The following is a 15,843-nucleotide window of genomic DNA, read 5'->3' as shown; positions in this document are numbered from 1 at the left end:
TCTCGGCACCCTGGATTTTTGGGGGGCAGAGGAGGGGGAAACACCTGATGAAACGGCACTCACATTGTCACTGACATCCCTGAGAAGCAGGAACCCGGCACAACAAAGTGCGCTGGGAATCCTCGTGGGCGCTCTCGCCGTGGGAGAAGCCGCGTCGCCACGGCCCAAGGCGACAAGGTGGGGGTGGCAGAGAAGAGGTGAGTAGAGAGATGTAAAGACGGAGCGGGAGGGCTGCGGGTGAAGGTTCTGCCCGCACTCCCTCGGCTGCGCTGTCCGAGAGGGCGAGAGCTGCAGGGAGGGAACTTAGCCGGACCCGGGGCTTCCCCGAACTCCCGAGCTTGGCGCGGGCGCCTTCGCCCTGCGTACTTACTGCTCACGGTTTTTCTGTAACTTGGCTGGCTGGGGCTCTGTCCATGGAGCAAAAGTAGAGAATCCAGGGTGGAAAGTTTCTGGTGCTTTGCCTTGCAGTGTTCTCCTAGTCTTCCTTTCTTTTTACTCCTTTCCCTTTCCTCTTCCCCAGGTCCTAACGTTTAAGGTCCTGGGTCAGGGTGTCTTCTTAGTGCGGAGATGGTTGTTATGATGATGATGGAGGGGGGGTGGGTGGGTAGGGGGAGGAGGAGAGGAAAAGGAGGGCTCCTGTAAAGGGGCACCCGAGTGAGCGGGGGAGGAGGCGGCGGAGGAGGGGAGAAGAGAGAAGGAGGCTGAAAAGCCTTTTCACACCTTCGGGAAGGAGACGGGTTCTGGAGAGAAAGGGCTGAGAACTGGGAGGCGGCAGAGGCGGGTCGGGGCTGCAGCTTCGCAGGGCTGCTAGCTCGCGAGGAAGCGCGGCCGGAGCCGTAGGGCCGGTGCCACCGAGAGTCGAGAAGGCGCAGGGACCTGGGACCGCACGCGGGATGAAAGCGTCGGCCGCCCAAGCTGTCACCTCCAGCCTCTCCTCTCTCGGCCGCCGCTGCTAGCAGCCGAGCCGGACTCACTGACAAGCCGCAGAGAGAGACACAGTGAGAGGGAGATGATTATTAGTTGCGTTGAGTCATCAGGCAAAGTGAGTCCTTTTGGGTTGTCCTCGGTTTCCGATTTCTCCCCCTCCCCCTTTCTGTCCCCAGATCTAGCGCCTTCAAAATAATAATTTGGGATGGGGGTAGGGGAAGTCTCTGGGTTATTTCGGGATGGGGGTTGAGGGGGAAAGATCTAAACCCGAGCCAGACTGGTCCACCGCATTGAAGGAGGAGAGTGGGGGGCGGGGAGGAGGACTGGGGAGGTTGCGGGGGGAGGGGGGCCCCGCCTGGCAGGAAATTAAACATCAATCAATCAATCGCTGTGAGCCCGGCGACCCAACAGCGGCAGGGCTGCAGAGGAGGCAGAGGGACTGGCGAGGGGAGGGTGGGAAGCAGGGAGGAGGGAGGAAAAGGAAGAGAAGAGTCGGCAGTGGGAGATCGGTGTGGCGAGGACCGCGCGCGCGGGGCGGCGGAGGACGGATGGCAAAGAACCGAGTGCCGCGCGAGGCGGTGGCTGCGGCTGGCGGATGGGTGCGCCCGGGAGCAGGCGGGCGCCGGGACCCGAGGTCTCGTCCTCCTTCTCGTGTCGGGTCCAGGGCGCGGCCGCCTCGCCCAGCCCCGAGGCGCACTCTTCTCGGCGCGGTGGCGGCGGCGACACGGCAGGCGCTGGTTGCCTGATCTCCCAGCGAAGGCGCAGACCCATACGCAGGAGGCAACCACGGTTGCCTCGGCCCCGGGTTCTGCTAACTGTGAGGAGTACTTTCGACTTTGGAGATAGGAGGGCTATCGCCTCCCCCACCCACCGCCTCCGCCCACCACCCACCGCCTCCGCCCCTCCGAACAACTTTTCCCGGTGCCTGCGAGCTCCCCCTCCGCGCGGAGCCTGCCGTCCGGGCCCGCCGCGCCGCAGCAGTCCCGGGGAAGGCCGTTTCTCCCTCAGAGCCGGCACGGCCGTGGGTCCAGAACAATAGGCCGGGCGTCCCGAATGGCAGGAGCACCAGCACTGTCCGCCGGGCTGCGGGTGGCACAGGAGAGGGGACTGCAGGGGGGGCGAGGGGCGGGGGGCATCCCTGGACGACGTCCCTGGAGCGCTTGCAGCGCCGGCGACATCTCGAGCAGCGCAGCCCGGGCTGCCGGCAGGCCGTGACGCGGTGGCAGCGAGGGCGGTAGGGCTGTCTGTCCTCTGGTTGCGTGGCTGGGACAGCTGGGACCCCAAGCCGCTCTGGCCCTGGACTCCGAGCGTGGGCAGAAATGTGCGGTGAGGACCTGGCCACCCAGTCCCGGGGGAGGCCGTGCGGGGGGCGTCCCCAGCAGATCCCGCGAAGGCGTAACTGAGCCACAAACTTTTGCCGACTCCCGCGGCCGCGGCTGCAGCCGCCCGTAGCCCGGCTCCAGCCGCGGTGCTCATTTAAGGTGGCGCGGGCACTAGCGGAGCAGGCCAGGTTCTAGCCGCGCTTTTGTCCCTAAGATCCCTCTGGGACGCGGGGCCTCCTTAAAGAAAGCACGTGGGCAGGGGCCGCGGCCCCCGCGAGACGCCTAGGGAGCGGGCTGACATTCGTGGTCTCGACCTGCGGCGGGAAAATGTAGGCGCGTCCACGCCTCTCTTGAGTCCAGTGAAGTCCCCCTCAGCTAGCGGCACCTCTTGTCCCTCTCGCACACCTCGTTCTCCTTCCTAACCCCTCCGGACCCTGAAGACTCCCCACCATCTCGCCGCCTAAGCCGCCGGTCCCCCTTAAGAAGCGTTGACTCTACGGCGGCGCCAGAAGGCCAAACTAAATTCAGTTTCGGGAAACGCGCTCGGGGGGCAATTATGAAAATCCTGATCTGGTGCACCCCAGGTGGGAAGCCGCATCAGCCTAGTAGTGTACCCCCGGCTAGGCCGCCATCCACTCGCCGCACCTAACCGATGGGCGGCGTGCACGAGGCCATCCCCTCAAAGCAGGGGACTGGGAGGCGACGGAGGCTCTGGAAGAGAAAGGGTCCCAGAAGCGAAACCTGTCCCCGGCCTAAGTCTCAGAACCCGGATCCCGGAGAACCCCGCACCCAGGCGCCGCCCACCAAGTTCCAAAGGAGCCCTAGGCGACCCGGGACGCGGTCGAAGCGGAGCCGGGAAAGGAAGCGAGAAGGATAGAAAACCTTCGGGGAGCCACCCTGGGAGTTTTAGGTAGCATTTCCTTTTCCCTGTTTTTTTTCCCCCCCTTACAAACCCCATCCTCTCCCACCTCCCCAAATGAAAGAGTTAGAGAAAACGCACAACTTGAAGTCTGTGAGAACAAAGTGATTCAAGTAAACCAACTCGAGGTGATAGCTAAAAGGTTTGGGGCTGCAAAGAAACAAACTGTAAGTTCGATCGACAAACTTTTTTTTTAATCTGTTATATCAAGTTGGAATGAGAAGGAAGGGTTGCAAAAAACCAACTACTACCACTGTCCACGTTTGAGCCCATTTACAAAATGGGGAAAGGCGCATTTCTTATTAATATCTTAACGATAATAATGCTGTTTCTTTCCTTACCTTGGTGTTGAACTGCAGAATCCTCCTCCGGATCAATGTCCAGGAACTTAGAAGAATTGGTGATATTAGGACTTCAGTACTTCTGGAAAAAAATGCAAATGGTTTAGCCAGGATCTTTCCTGTCTGATTCGTCACTATTATTATATCTGATGATGTGAATGGTTGGAGCGATTCAATCTTAAGTCATTAATGAGCTATTTTATAAACACCACTGTCTGAAGATCTTCATTTACATTTTGCAAAGGATCACTTCGCTAACCTTACAGGCTTATGTCAACAGCATGATTACGGGACTTCAGTTACACTGTTATAAACAACACAGCCGTATTGTTAATCGGTTAATATTTTATAAAGTGTAAATATTTTATTATGTTTTGAAGGGAACTATTGATTCTAAATTATTAAACCCCTAAGAAGGGCGATTTAAATAAAGTTTAGAATTAAGTGCAATTAAATGTACATTATGGCTAGTTTTCAGATTTTGCACACTTTTAAATTCGTTGATTTTCTCTTTACTGGAGTTTACTCTTGTTCATATTTGATAGTGAACAAATACATCATTTTGGGCAAAAGAATGCAGAAATTTTAAATTGCATTTAACATAGAAGAAAATGTCAAATACTGTGAATTATTACCGGAAATGTATTTTGAATGCTTGTGGATTTGTGTTTAGAAATTTTACACATTTATTTTGATTTAAAAAAGGAGAATTCTAGGAAGTTTTGTGATATATACCCGTTATGTTTTTTCCCTTAAGTTTTGTCCCTAATAAAGGCCTTTTCTGTTTCAAATTACATAAGCTTTTTACTGCACAGTTTTTGTATTGACCTTATTTCAACTGAAGTGAGCAATTATTTCCAGCATGTTTAATTTTGACAATAAAATTTTAAATAACATTTTTACCTTTTGCTAGGATATTCGACTTTAAAACAAGAAATAAATTATGATTCAAAAGTTTTGTTTGGTTTTATTTTGTATTCCTCAAGTGGTTTATTTCCAAACATTTTAAAAACAAAATCACACTCAAGAAAAGAATTGGCTTTAATTACTTTTTTCCAAAATAATTTGATCCAAAACGTATTTTTGAGCATTATGTGACAGTTTGCTCCAGTGGTCAAAGCATAAAGTTCACACTGGGGGACATTTTTATCCTTCAGATTGCTTCTCATTGACGTTTTTGTCGGGAATCTACTCAGCCTTTTCCCCCCTTCCTCCCCTACAACCAATTTTTTTCATATGTTATTTAGTCAAAGGTCGCCTGTCTTTCATAATCACACTGAGATTTGTTATTTTAAAAATCAACGAGTCTTTATACGCTGGGCTTAAACATGCATTTTTTTTCTTATTTCCACGTTCTCCCTTTTTCTCTCTTGTCAGGCCTTTCTTCTCCTTTCTTTATGGCCTGCACTTTTAAGGACAACATTTCTTGATTTTTGCGTCTCACACCAAGTTTTGCTCTGTGCTGGGTCTCTACTCTGGCCAACCTTCCTCCCCCAATGCCCGTGCGGGATGTCCTAGGCCCCACTGCCCGGGCTTGGGGTGCCGGGTGCGGGGCGTAGGGTTCTGGCTCTGGGCCCGACCTCAGTGGCCTCTGAAGGCCCAGCAACTATCGCCAGGCTCCCAGGATTTCACGTCCGTCGGGTCACCCAAGCAAAGAGGCCCTCCTGGCCGTGCGCTGTCTCGTAGAGAACATGAGAAAGTTGTGCCGCGTTTTCCTTCCACTCCCGCAAGCACAGGGAAAATTCAAAGGGAATTGCCAGCGTCTAAAGCCTTCGACGGCTCCTAGGAACCCACGCGGGCCTGCCTCTCCCCCACCCCCCCGCCAGGGGCTTGCTCTGCTGGGGGTGAGAGGAGGCGGGAGGGAATCGTTCCTTTCACATGAAGCCCACACCAACTCTGAAGCCAATTTCCGCAGCTGACTGTCCGAGGAGAGTTGGGCGACAAACATTTTCGCGGACCGCATAAATGCCCGGGGCTTGGATTGGAAATTGGATGCGCAGAGGGGACAAGGGCCCGGGGCCAGAACGCCCCTTGAGGAACGCGCCTAGAAGGACCGATCAACTAGGGTGGGCTCCTGCCTTTTTCCCAGACTGCCCCGGGGCGTTTGGGGACTGTCCGGAGTGCAGGGGCGGGGGACACTTACTTCGTTATCCGCACGCCGCCTTGTTGGCATCAGAGCCGGACAAATCCCAACCCGCGCCAGGCAAAGATAAATTCCTCCTGGCTCCAGGGGCCTGGGCGGGGGCGGAACGGTGAGGAAGCCGTCGGGCCACCTAAGGTAGGGGCAGTGGAGGTCCTGTTCCCACCCTCTAATGAACGAGTCCCTGCGGCCTGGACAGAGAGATGAGCCCCAGGGAGACGGCTGACTGGGGAAAGGTGGTGGGCGACTAGCCCGCGTTAGACGGTGAGCCTAGCACCCAGCAGGCCAGAGGGCTGGGGGTCAGGGGAACGGACAATGCAGAGCTCCAGAGGGCGGGAGGGGGACTCAGGAAGGTCGGCCCAGGAGTTGCCTCAGGCGAAGACGGGGAGCTTTAGTCCCCAGGGTCCCGAATGTAGGGGATGGGAGAGGGCATCGGGGGTGAGGCTGGCTGCCCCGAGCGAGGAAACCGAGGAGATAGGTTTCCAAGCCAAGAAAAGTCTTTGGGTGGAAAGGTTTGGGCGTGCTTTTGCCGCGGCCGCGGGCTGGGAGGCCCGGGAGGGCGGAAGGCCTGCGGGCTCTAAGCACTACTCTAGGGACACAAGACAATGCCCCCAGGGCTCCCAGATCCCACCATTCTTTTTCAGAGTCAAAAGCTTAATAGCTGGATCTCCTTCTACAGCCACGCAGCTAGAGCTTGACTGCCCTGCTAAGCTATTTATTTTTGTTTGTTTGTTTTAATAGAAATCGACTTTCAGCCACGGGTAACAAGGCAAAGGGGGAAGAAAACGAAACGCCAAAGGAGCCGCCACTACCTCCCAGCCCCCACCCTGGGGGGCGGGGATTGGAGCCGAGAGTCGCGCTCCCGGACCTGCTGCTTTTTTTGTTGGGAAACATCGAACCAGGAAGAGAGGGGTCGATTCCATCTGCAAATCCCGGGCCCAAGGGTGCGGCTAAGAACCCCGCGTCCTCGACTTGTTATCACGGCCCCGTCACCCTCAAGCCCGGGTCACAGCCCGTGTCCCATCCGGAGCTGAGACGTCCTCTCCCGACAGCGCCACCGCGTGGGCTGCGGCTCGAACCTGCGGAGCTGCTTCAAACCGCCGCGTTCGGGAGCCGGTCTTCCGCGTTGTCCCAAGTCCTGGGGTTCAGGATGCTTCGGGGAGGCGCAGGTCTCCGGCTCGGGGCACAACCGGACCACCCAACACTAAAGCGCGCCTCGAAGACAAATCATCGGCCCTCTCTGCCCCAACCCCTTGTAATGAGAAGTAAACCTGGAAAGCCCAGGCCACGGCGCCCCACCTGCACCCCAAACTTCAGGCAGGCCAACCGGCGTCATGAAATCCGCGCCCACCACTAGCAAGGACGCGAGATCCCAGGAAGCCGGGTCCGAGGCGGCCCTAGTACTAGTGGCTCCCTGAGCCTTTTGAGGTTCTGGGCCCGCGCCCGTCTCAAACCGCGCCCAAGAAAGCGAGAACGCCTACTATGGGACCCAAGGTCCCAGGCACTTACTGGGACCGAGGACTAAGCGAGTGTCGTTCTATTCGGCGGTCCAAAGCCGTCCGGAGTGGCGTGGAACCTGGAGGGCTTTCTGGACTGGCGACTCGCCTGTTCTCTTGATCTCACGAAGCCCAACAAACACCCTCTCAGTTCTCCCAGGCTTGACCCTCAGGCTAAGGCTCAGGTGGCGTTGACAGAGTGTCCTGGGGCTCAGTTCTTCCCCACCCGCGGTACCTTGCCTCCGAGCCCAGCGGCCAAGCTCCGCTGAGCTGGGCATCACCTGGTGCTGCCCCCGCTCCACATCAGGACTCGAGAGCCCCCACGTCGGCTTAGAGGACTTCAGTGGGTAGGTTGGGGCTTATTTTAAACAAATTCAACTGTCCCCCCTCGCGCGCACACGCACACACACATACACGTATTTTGGAACTGTCAGCTATGGAAAGGGACAATGAGGCAGAAAGGTGGAAATTCACCTGGTGCCCACCCAATTACGAAGCTCCCAGCCCCATACAGAACTGGAGAGAGCCCTGAACGCCCAAGCAGCCGCACAGCGGGCGGCCAGCAGCCGCACTCTCTCAGGGCGCCCAGCCAGCCGCGCCTGCTCGCGCGCTCCCGCCCGGCCGGTGCCCAGCGGCTCCCGAGGGGAACGGCGCTGCCGGGAAGCCGAGTTCTAGCCCTCGGCGTCCGTCTGGCCTGCTCATCCACGCCTTATCACGGGCTGCGACCTGGCTCTAAATTCTAATTTCTTAATTCTAATCCCCGTAGGCCACGCGGAGCTGTCTCCGAGCGGGCCAGGCCCGGCAACCCTGCCAAGTGGCTCACCTCCGCTCGCGTCGCCTGCCTTTGCCCCCGGTGCCAAGGACCGAGCGAGGGGCGGCGGGTCAGAGCGCGGAAGCCGTCTGCTCTCCTCCAGGAGCCGACAGCGGGTGCCTGCGGCGTCGCTCGTCCAGCCCTGGGGCTGATTTAAATAACTAATAAGCTCAGAGAAATTTTATGAGGGGAACTTTTCCTTTTAGTATCAATAAAGCCTAGTAATTGGGTTTGTTGGTTACCTAAGCTCGAGTTTCCCAGTCTCTCTCTCGCTCCCTCTTTTCCCTCTCTCTCTCTCTCTCTCTCTCTCTCTCTCTCTCTCTTTCTCCCCCCCCCCCTCATTCAGAAGCTACGTTTTAAAAAACCAGCAACTGCGGGTGCCACGGTGCGTTTGTGTCGGGAGTGTGTGTGTGAAAGTTGTCTGTTTCAAAAGTCCTTCGCCTGGAGAACAATCATCATTGTCGCTCTGTGGTGAAGGGTTTTGAAGAGTGAACTGTTGTTATTTCAGAGAAGAAAAATGTTAACAACAATTGAAGTCTCATAATACAAGTGTAATATAAGGGAAGGGGGTCCTTAAGATTTTTCCCTTTGGATGTGACAAAGACATTTGCAGTGCTTCCTTAATAGTTTGCATTTTAATTATGTCTCACTATATTTTAACTTCAGCTCCTAGATTGTAGTGATACCTTTTGTTTTCAGTAAAAAACTTCTATACTGTGATGCCTTCTGATTTTTTGTTTTGATTTTCTAATCTTTTTGAAAGCATGTTCTTAGTCATAAAGAATTTTTGCACCTGGGAACTATGCCTCAATTAAAAAATATAAAAGACCCTTCATGAATAATTGCAAATATCCCATTCGCTCGTGTCCACAGTTGTTGGCACCTATACAAAATCTCAGAAATTTAAAGGCAATTTAAGCATGTTTCTCTACAATCACAGTGATATACAGTTTTTCATCTCAGTTGTATGGAAGTAAAAAAAAATATTTTAAAGTACTTTTAAGAAAAGCGTTATGCTAAAATTTACCTGAACTTATATTCCCTACCAGATATAACATAGCTTGTGTCTGCCAATGTCAGCCTAACGAAATGAAGAGTCTTTCTGAATCAGATTATTGTTGGGGTCAGAAGCTGGTCAATGAAGAGCGATGAAAATTCAAGTTTGCAAACCAAGAGGGTGGGGGAGGGGGGATCAGCTCCTGAAGTTCCCAGGAACACACCTAAACCTGTGCACTCATATCTTCAGTGTTTACATATTGAGGAGAACTTTTCCTTTCCACTTTTAGTTTAAAAATTGATGCACTTTCCTTAGCTCAGCTTGTTTTAGTCTGTGAGACTCTAAGTCAGCCGAGGATTGCTTCTGCCAGGTAACTTCCGGAGGCCCAGAGTTATCTGTAGATAGAGCCCTTTGCATGTTCCCAGCAGAGATGGCGTCTTGCCGACCCTTCTCAGTGCTGCCACTTCCCCAGCTTCTCCTCCCTACCCATAGGTTGAGGGCATCAGAGCATCCGACCCTCTTTTCCCTTTTCCAGATTACGCCCCAGTGTGTGCTTGGCTGCCGAGGGAGCGTACCTTGAGCTGTGGGTGTATACACCCCGTTCCTGCTTTCCCAGAGGGTTATAGTCAACTTTCTGTACCATCTGCTCCAGGCTAGGCTCCTGTTCCCACCCATCCTTCCCAAAGTTGCTAACTCCAAGCTCCTGGTGCTCCTGCCACAGTGGCCAAGTTTTCAAGGCACTCACCCAGGTGGCCAATTGTCCCCCAAGCTGGTCATGTTAGGGAAGGACCTGTTCTCTTGGTGCTAGCCTCTGAGTGACAGGGAGTCAAAAACAGTATCAGAGAAAGATGTAAAGATTGGGAAGGAAATTGCAGGGCTAAATAAGGTAGTTAAAACTCAGAGCCCTGACAATGGGCAACTCAACCTCCCCAAAAAGCCTGGGGCCTCTCCTTCCCTTCCCTCCCTTTCCTTGCACTCAGGTCCCACCCTGAGCTGCAGTACCCCTACAGAGCTGCTCTGTGAACCTAGGTTATCCCCAGGCTTTTAACTACTGTAGTCCCATTACTTCCCTACAAGCCTGTGTTTTGGTTTCAGCTATGCTGTTTTCTGAAGTTGTGGAAACTCTACTTTTTTCTTTTCTCTTTGACTCATTCACACTCTTTTTTTTAAAGAGCATCCCCCAATCCTGGCTCCTGCCAGACCCTGTGCCACCTCCTAGAGCTCTATGTCCAAGAGGAGAAGTGATTTGTCTGTTTATAGCAGGTTTAATTAAGATAGTTATATGCCATGAACTCTTTGGGCCCCAATCAATACATTTTGATTTGGAAAGTCAAATAGAATCACATCTTACACTCCTGGGGCCCTGGTTGGGCCCCACCCAGGCTGGAGACAGACGTTGTTGTCTGTCTACACTAGCCCCATAGGACTTGGATGAGTCCCCCACAGAGTTTGTTACCCTGCTTGTCCCTGTGACCTCCAGTTGGGTTTTCCCCGCAAGACTGAGGCCTTCCTGGCAAGGGTGTGAAAAGCTGAATAACCAGAGCACTCCTGGTGGCCCTTGGCTAAGGAGTCAGGAGCCTGACTTCTGTGGATCTGGCTTTCCAGTTGCAGAATTGCCTCCCCAGCCCCAGGCCTTAGTCCTCTGCCCTCCCTTCCCCCAACCCTGCAGTTTTAGGGATAGAGAAGCCAGAGTGGGCAAGTATCTCCTTTTTCTCCCAGTTCTGCATCTAGTAATATCCCTCCCCCCAACTCTCAGACATAAGTGCTGAGCTGCAGCCGAAGTGTTTTTCTAATTTGTCATCATGGGAAACCTCAGACAACTGCAGTGTAAAACTTCAAGGGCTTCCAGGGATACGCTGACTTCAGACACTCAGTGGAAGGGGTGGGGGTGGGGGAGAGGGTCTGGGACAGGGAAGCCCACGACAGACATCTCAACCTTTTCAGCTGGACCTTCCTCCCTCTGTAGCCCAGCTGCACCCGTGCACGCACTTGTCCACCCTGCCTTCCCTTCTACCGGGTCTTCAGAGGCATCCCTGCTACTGCTTTGGCCCTCAGAAAGGAAAGAGACTGATCGCCTCAAGGTGTCTCAGCCTCTGCCTTTACCCCAACTTTGTCCTGAAACCCAGAACTCAAGGGCCAGGGCTATGCTGTCTGAGGTGTTCCTTACGACGCCTCCTGCAGTGTGTGCACCTCTACTGTTCTCTCAGACTTCCACTTCCAGCCCCCAAGGCCAGCGCCCATATCCCCACCGCCCCTGCTCATCTGACCCCCGGAAGCTGCAGATCTGCCAGTAATTTCATCATACCATTATAGTCGATTCTCTCGGTTTTTAGTAGATTTGAAATTTAACAAGGGTAACCTTATCTTTCATTTTAAGATTTCAGGTGCTTGAACAATTCTGAGCATGCCTGCAGGAGGTCTCAGAGGAGTTGTTCTGAAAGCTGCTGGGACAGCCACCTTGGCCTGACAGCTTCGGGTCTGGAGGACTGTGCGCGCTGTGGCTCCCGGGGCATCTCCCGTCCCCACCTCACCCCCGCCCCTCCGTGGCCTCCTGCAACCGCGGTAGGAGGGTTGGATTGGAGAATAGAGTTAGGGGAGCTCTCTTTTTTAAAAATCTGTCTTTATTTCTGTGAAGGACTAATCCCTGAACTATAAGGGTGCAGTACTTGGCCCCAAAGCGGCCTGTGACTCGCCCCTCCCCCGCGTGTCAGGCAGCAAGGAATGACAGTCTGGCAGTAGCTCTGAGCACGCAGCCTGGCAGGGCATTGGGCCTCGGCGTCCAACTGAGGCCCAGTAGCCCTGCTCCCATGTGCATCTTGCCTGGGGTGTTTGTGCGTTGGTGTGGGTGTTGGGGAGAAGCTGGGCTGGTGCGGTACCCAGCCTCTCACCGCCTTCCCGCGGGGGCTCCAGTATGAATGCAATGAATGAATTCATGAATCAGCTCCACAGCGGAGGGGTCGGAGGAACAGCCTTCTCGATTAAACGGGCTGTGGGCAGCTGCGGTCGTCTGCCCCCTCCTCTCCTTCGAGCAGGCATGAGGTGGCCCGGGAGCCCCGCCAGCAGCCCCCGCCCCTCAGGCCGAGCTCGGGCCCTGGCAATCTCTGCACTTTGTCATCACGCCCGAGTATTTGACATTCGCAATTATCTGCAAATACCCTGATCGGTTTGTATATGAAACACTTTTTTTCCTGCCTAAAGTTTGGAATCTGGTAAGTTTCAGACAAGTGGTTGCGGGGGAGGTGACCCGGGGGGCCACGGGGGATCGGCCCGGTGAACCCTACTCGGCGAGGTGGGCGACGAGAAGGGACGGCCCCGCGCACCACCCCCTCCTCTCCCAGCCCCGCTCAGAGGACAGGCCGCTCGAAGGTAAGGAAGGGCCCGTTCGCGACCCTTGGGTCCTCGTTTGAAAGGAGCGCGCCCTAATCCGTGTGAGGGGGAAGCTGAAAGGGGAGCGGAGATCCCACCAGAGGCAAGGCCCGGAGGTTAAACATCTTGATAACCGGAAAGGGCGCTGCCCGGCCTGGTTGCCATCACCCAGAGTGTCAGTCACCTGCTCTCGACCCCGCCGCAGAATTACCTGCTCAAAGAGCCATCCCAGAGAGCCCTCTTCTCTGAGCTCTTCCCTGCGCCGTCTGGGGGAAGTAAACCGCGTCCTCGTTCAAAAGAAGCGGATGTTCCTTTGACCCTCCTCCGCCCCCAGACGATTCCTAAATCCAGAGGGCAATGCCAACCCCGGGATCGCTCACCACTCCTACGTCGCAGCTTCGGGCTACCTGCCTTATTGCATAGCCCGTCTACAAAAAGAAAAAAAGAAAAGTGGTGGGGCGGGGGGGAGGCGGGGGAGGATAAAGGAGCGAGATTACTTGTCTGATTCATCTGCTGCCTTAGGAACCTGATCCTGGCCCCTGGCTGAGCCTAGGGGCCTCGAGCCCGGGGACTGGGCGGCCAGACTGTGCCCTGGAGAGGTGCACGCAGCCATCTCACCCCACCCACCCCAGGGCTCGAGTTTTACTCGCCAACAAGCGGAACTCCTTTGCAAGCCATATATCTGCTTTAGAAAGAACCATCTAACCTTTCGCTGAAGCCCCCTCCCCACTCACTAAGTTTGCGGCTGTGCTACAGACACTGGGCTGAGCTGCCTTTCACACGTGTTACTCACATTTTCTGCGAAAGTGGGAGGAGGAGCAGGTTAGAGAAAAGTGTGTGTGTGTGTGTGTGTGTCCTGGGGAGGTGGTGGATGTATTGCAACACCTTCAAGAAAAACTGGGAGGGGAAGGGGAGTTTAGAAAGTCTGTCTTCAGTAACAGCCCAACCGCCAAATCGCTGGCTTATTCTGAGGAGAGAAGAGAGAAACAGGCGGGAAACGAATCCCTTCCCCCTCCCCGCGGGCTCCCTCCCAGCGCCCTCAGCCTAAGTTCCCTGGGCTGAGAAACGAGTGTGTCCTGGGGAGGCCGTCAGCTCTTCCGGCTCCAGCTCGGCCCCAGGTGGGCAAGAAAGCGCGGGGGGCTGGAGAAGGTCTTTACAGCCTCCCGCGGCGCCTCTGACCCGTGGAAGCCCCACGCAGATAAGGTGGTTGAGGCGACTTCTCCACTCACCGCTCACGCGTTGAAGCCCCTGTCTGAGATCCCCCAGCGGCAGCCCGCAATGCCCGGAGTTTGAGCTTCCTTTCCCCAGACTCCTTGGAGCTTGGCCTGTCGTTTGAGTCGGGCAGCCGACACCCACCCAGGGCCTCGCTTCGGCAGGGGGATGCCTAGATGGGGTACAGAAGCCCTTGGCTGCCCTGAGACTGGCGGGTTCCTGCCTGGATGGGGGGTGGGGGTGGGCGGGGGGTCGCAATCTCAGCGCCACCGGGCGCGGTCTTGGGGACATCCACTGCACCTTGTGCTGCCTCCAGGGAGACCCTTGCTAGGCCAGCGGAGGGGACAAGGGCAAAATGACCCGTGCCGAGTGACACTTTCACCCCTGTATTTCGTGTTGTTTTTTCATGTCCCTATCTTTGTTAGATAGGTGTGTGACTGCTATATTCCAGCGGCTTACACTTTATCCTACATAAAATGCCCCAACGATTGGGCTAGGCTTTGCAAATCTGGCTTCCCAGGTGACCAGTCTTCAAGATTCTGCTCTCTACCCACCCACCTCGCCCTTGGGTACCCAGAGCAGCCCCCATTTTGGCAGAGTTGATGGCTGTTCTGGTCCAGCCGAGGGCGCATCGCTCAAATCTGTGCATCCGAAATGCACCTTCGCCGGAGCTCCCGCACCGCGCGGCTCCTAAACCAGCTGGCCTTCCCGAGCACGTGCAAGCATTCTCCCTCTTTGAAACGAGTTCGCCCCCTCGTCTTTCACTCCAAAAGGCTTTGCCTTCCGGGCGCTACTAGAACCCAAGACCCAAAAGAGAAGTACTGAAGGCGAGGACCAGAGCTTGGGGACTCCTTTGCTCACCTGAACTTGAGACATTCGAAGGCCCCAGTTAACTACCGGTTGTATCAGGGCCGACGAGTGCAAAGTGTCTGCACCCCGGCGGAGGCCCTCGATCCCGAGGTCCGGGTCTCCGAGGGGATCTGGAGTCGGGATGGGCTGTGCTGACTAACTGCAGCGCGCGCGGATCCCAGGCCGGAGAAAAGGGCGCCGTGTAATGAGAACAGTCGGTTACCTCTCCAGGGATGGCCCTGGCTTAGTAATTTAAGAAGTGCCTCTGAACTCAGGGAGCGCGTGTTGGGGTACCTCCCTGCACACGCGTACACACACACACACACCACACACGCACGCACCTCCTTTCCGGGCCTCGCGTCTTTCCCTCCACTCTGCTGGCCTACGCCCTCGCCGTCTCCGTCCGCCCACCGCGGCCACACCAGTGAGAGGCGCAGGGCAGTCACTTGGTTTACAGAGCCATCGTTTCAGATGTTTATTCACAGCTACTTGCTGATGCAGGAAAATGCTCGTTACCCGGGCCAAACGCTTCCGCCCTGCGCGGGCGGACCCAGCTGGCGGCAGCTCGATGATCCCACACGCGAAGGCATGAAGGAGCCGGCTTCAGGGAGGCGGTTATGCCACCCTGGGCCCGGCCACCGGCGCTGCTCCAGATTCCCGGTAGAGGGAGCCGCCGCGGGCGCCAGGCCAGCCCGGGTCCAGGCCTCAACTTGGCCCTGCTGCCGGTGGCAAAACTAACGCGGAGCGCGTGCAGCCTTCTCACCTGCCCTCCAGGTGCGCGCTGCCAGCAGAGAAAGGATCACAGGGCCGAGCCACTAATCCCCGGTTGTTGCACAGCAAAGAACATAGGCGAGGCGGAAGTATATTCTTTAGGTCCAAATAGAGTTAAGGAACTTCGTAAGCGAGAAGATCACCTCCTTTGCCCATATCCGGTGAGAAATACACCCAATATATTTATTCCACCACCACTATCCCCCTGTCCCCTGCCAGTGGTTAAGAACTGCCCTTAGTTCCACAAATTTTGAGTCTTATTTTAGAAATTTTATGTGATCTAATCCCTTCTCATTGTTTCCAAGTCCTTTCCAGGAGCTTTAGACCGTCCCCGCACAAAATAGGAACTCAGAGGAGACCAGCTGGTTTTGCTGCAGTAATATCACAAGAGATTCTCTTTCATTCTGACTCCACATGCTTAAGTAAGGGTTTGGAAGCTTTCATTTTAAGATACAACCAATATTTAGAGAACAATCCTAATCTAGGGGGCAAGCAGAAAGCAGTTAGCTGGACTGTGAACCCACAGACCACCCTACTGTGCCCAGTGTGGTTGCACACCAGTGCTACGGGGCCAGACTTCCTGGTCAATACTCCCACAGATAAAAACCTACAAGCTCTTCTTTCACAAAAATCCATCCTTCCCACAGGAACCCACAACTCATAAGAGCTCTCCTAATGTCAGGTCCTCAAAG

At 55.1% G+C, this 15,843-nt stretch overlaps 1 protein-coding gene across 4 annotated transcripts in view; it reads right to left on the bottom strand.

The window, feature by feature from the left end:
- Window positions 1–3,713, bottom strand: part of SATB2 (SATB homeobox 2) — a 178,576-nt gene extending 174,863 nt beyond the window's left edge. For 2 of the 4 annotated variants that reach the window (XM_072961525.1, XM_015239999.3), the window contains exon 1: window positions 371–559. The gene's annotated coding sequence lies outside the window, so the exon portion shown is untranslated. Of the gene's footprint in view, window positions 1–370; window positions 560–720; window positions 836–3,509 lie in introns of those variants that run through there. The other 2 variants (XM_031678076.2, XM_072961523.1) reach the window with 2 other exon arrangements.
- Between the last annotated feature and the right edge of the window lie 12,130 nt (window positions 3,714–15,843).

This window comes from Vicugna pacos, chromosome 5 (assembly GCF_048564905.1).
Source record: "Vicugna pacos chromosome 5, VicPac4, whole genome shotgun sequence".
Lineage (NCBI taxonomy): Eukaryota > Metazoa > Chordata > Mammalia > Artiodactyla > Camelidae > Vicugna > Vicugna pacos.
This window is presented reverse-complemented; position numbering and strand designations above follow the sequence as displayed.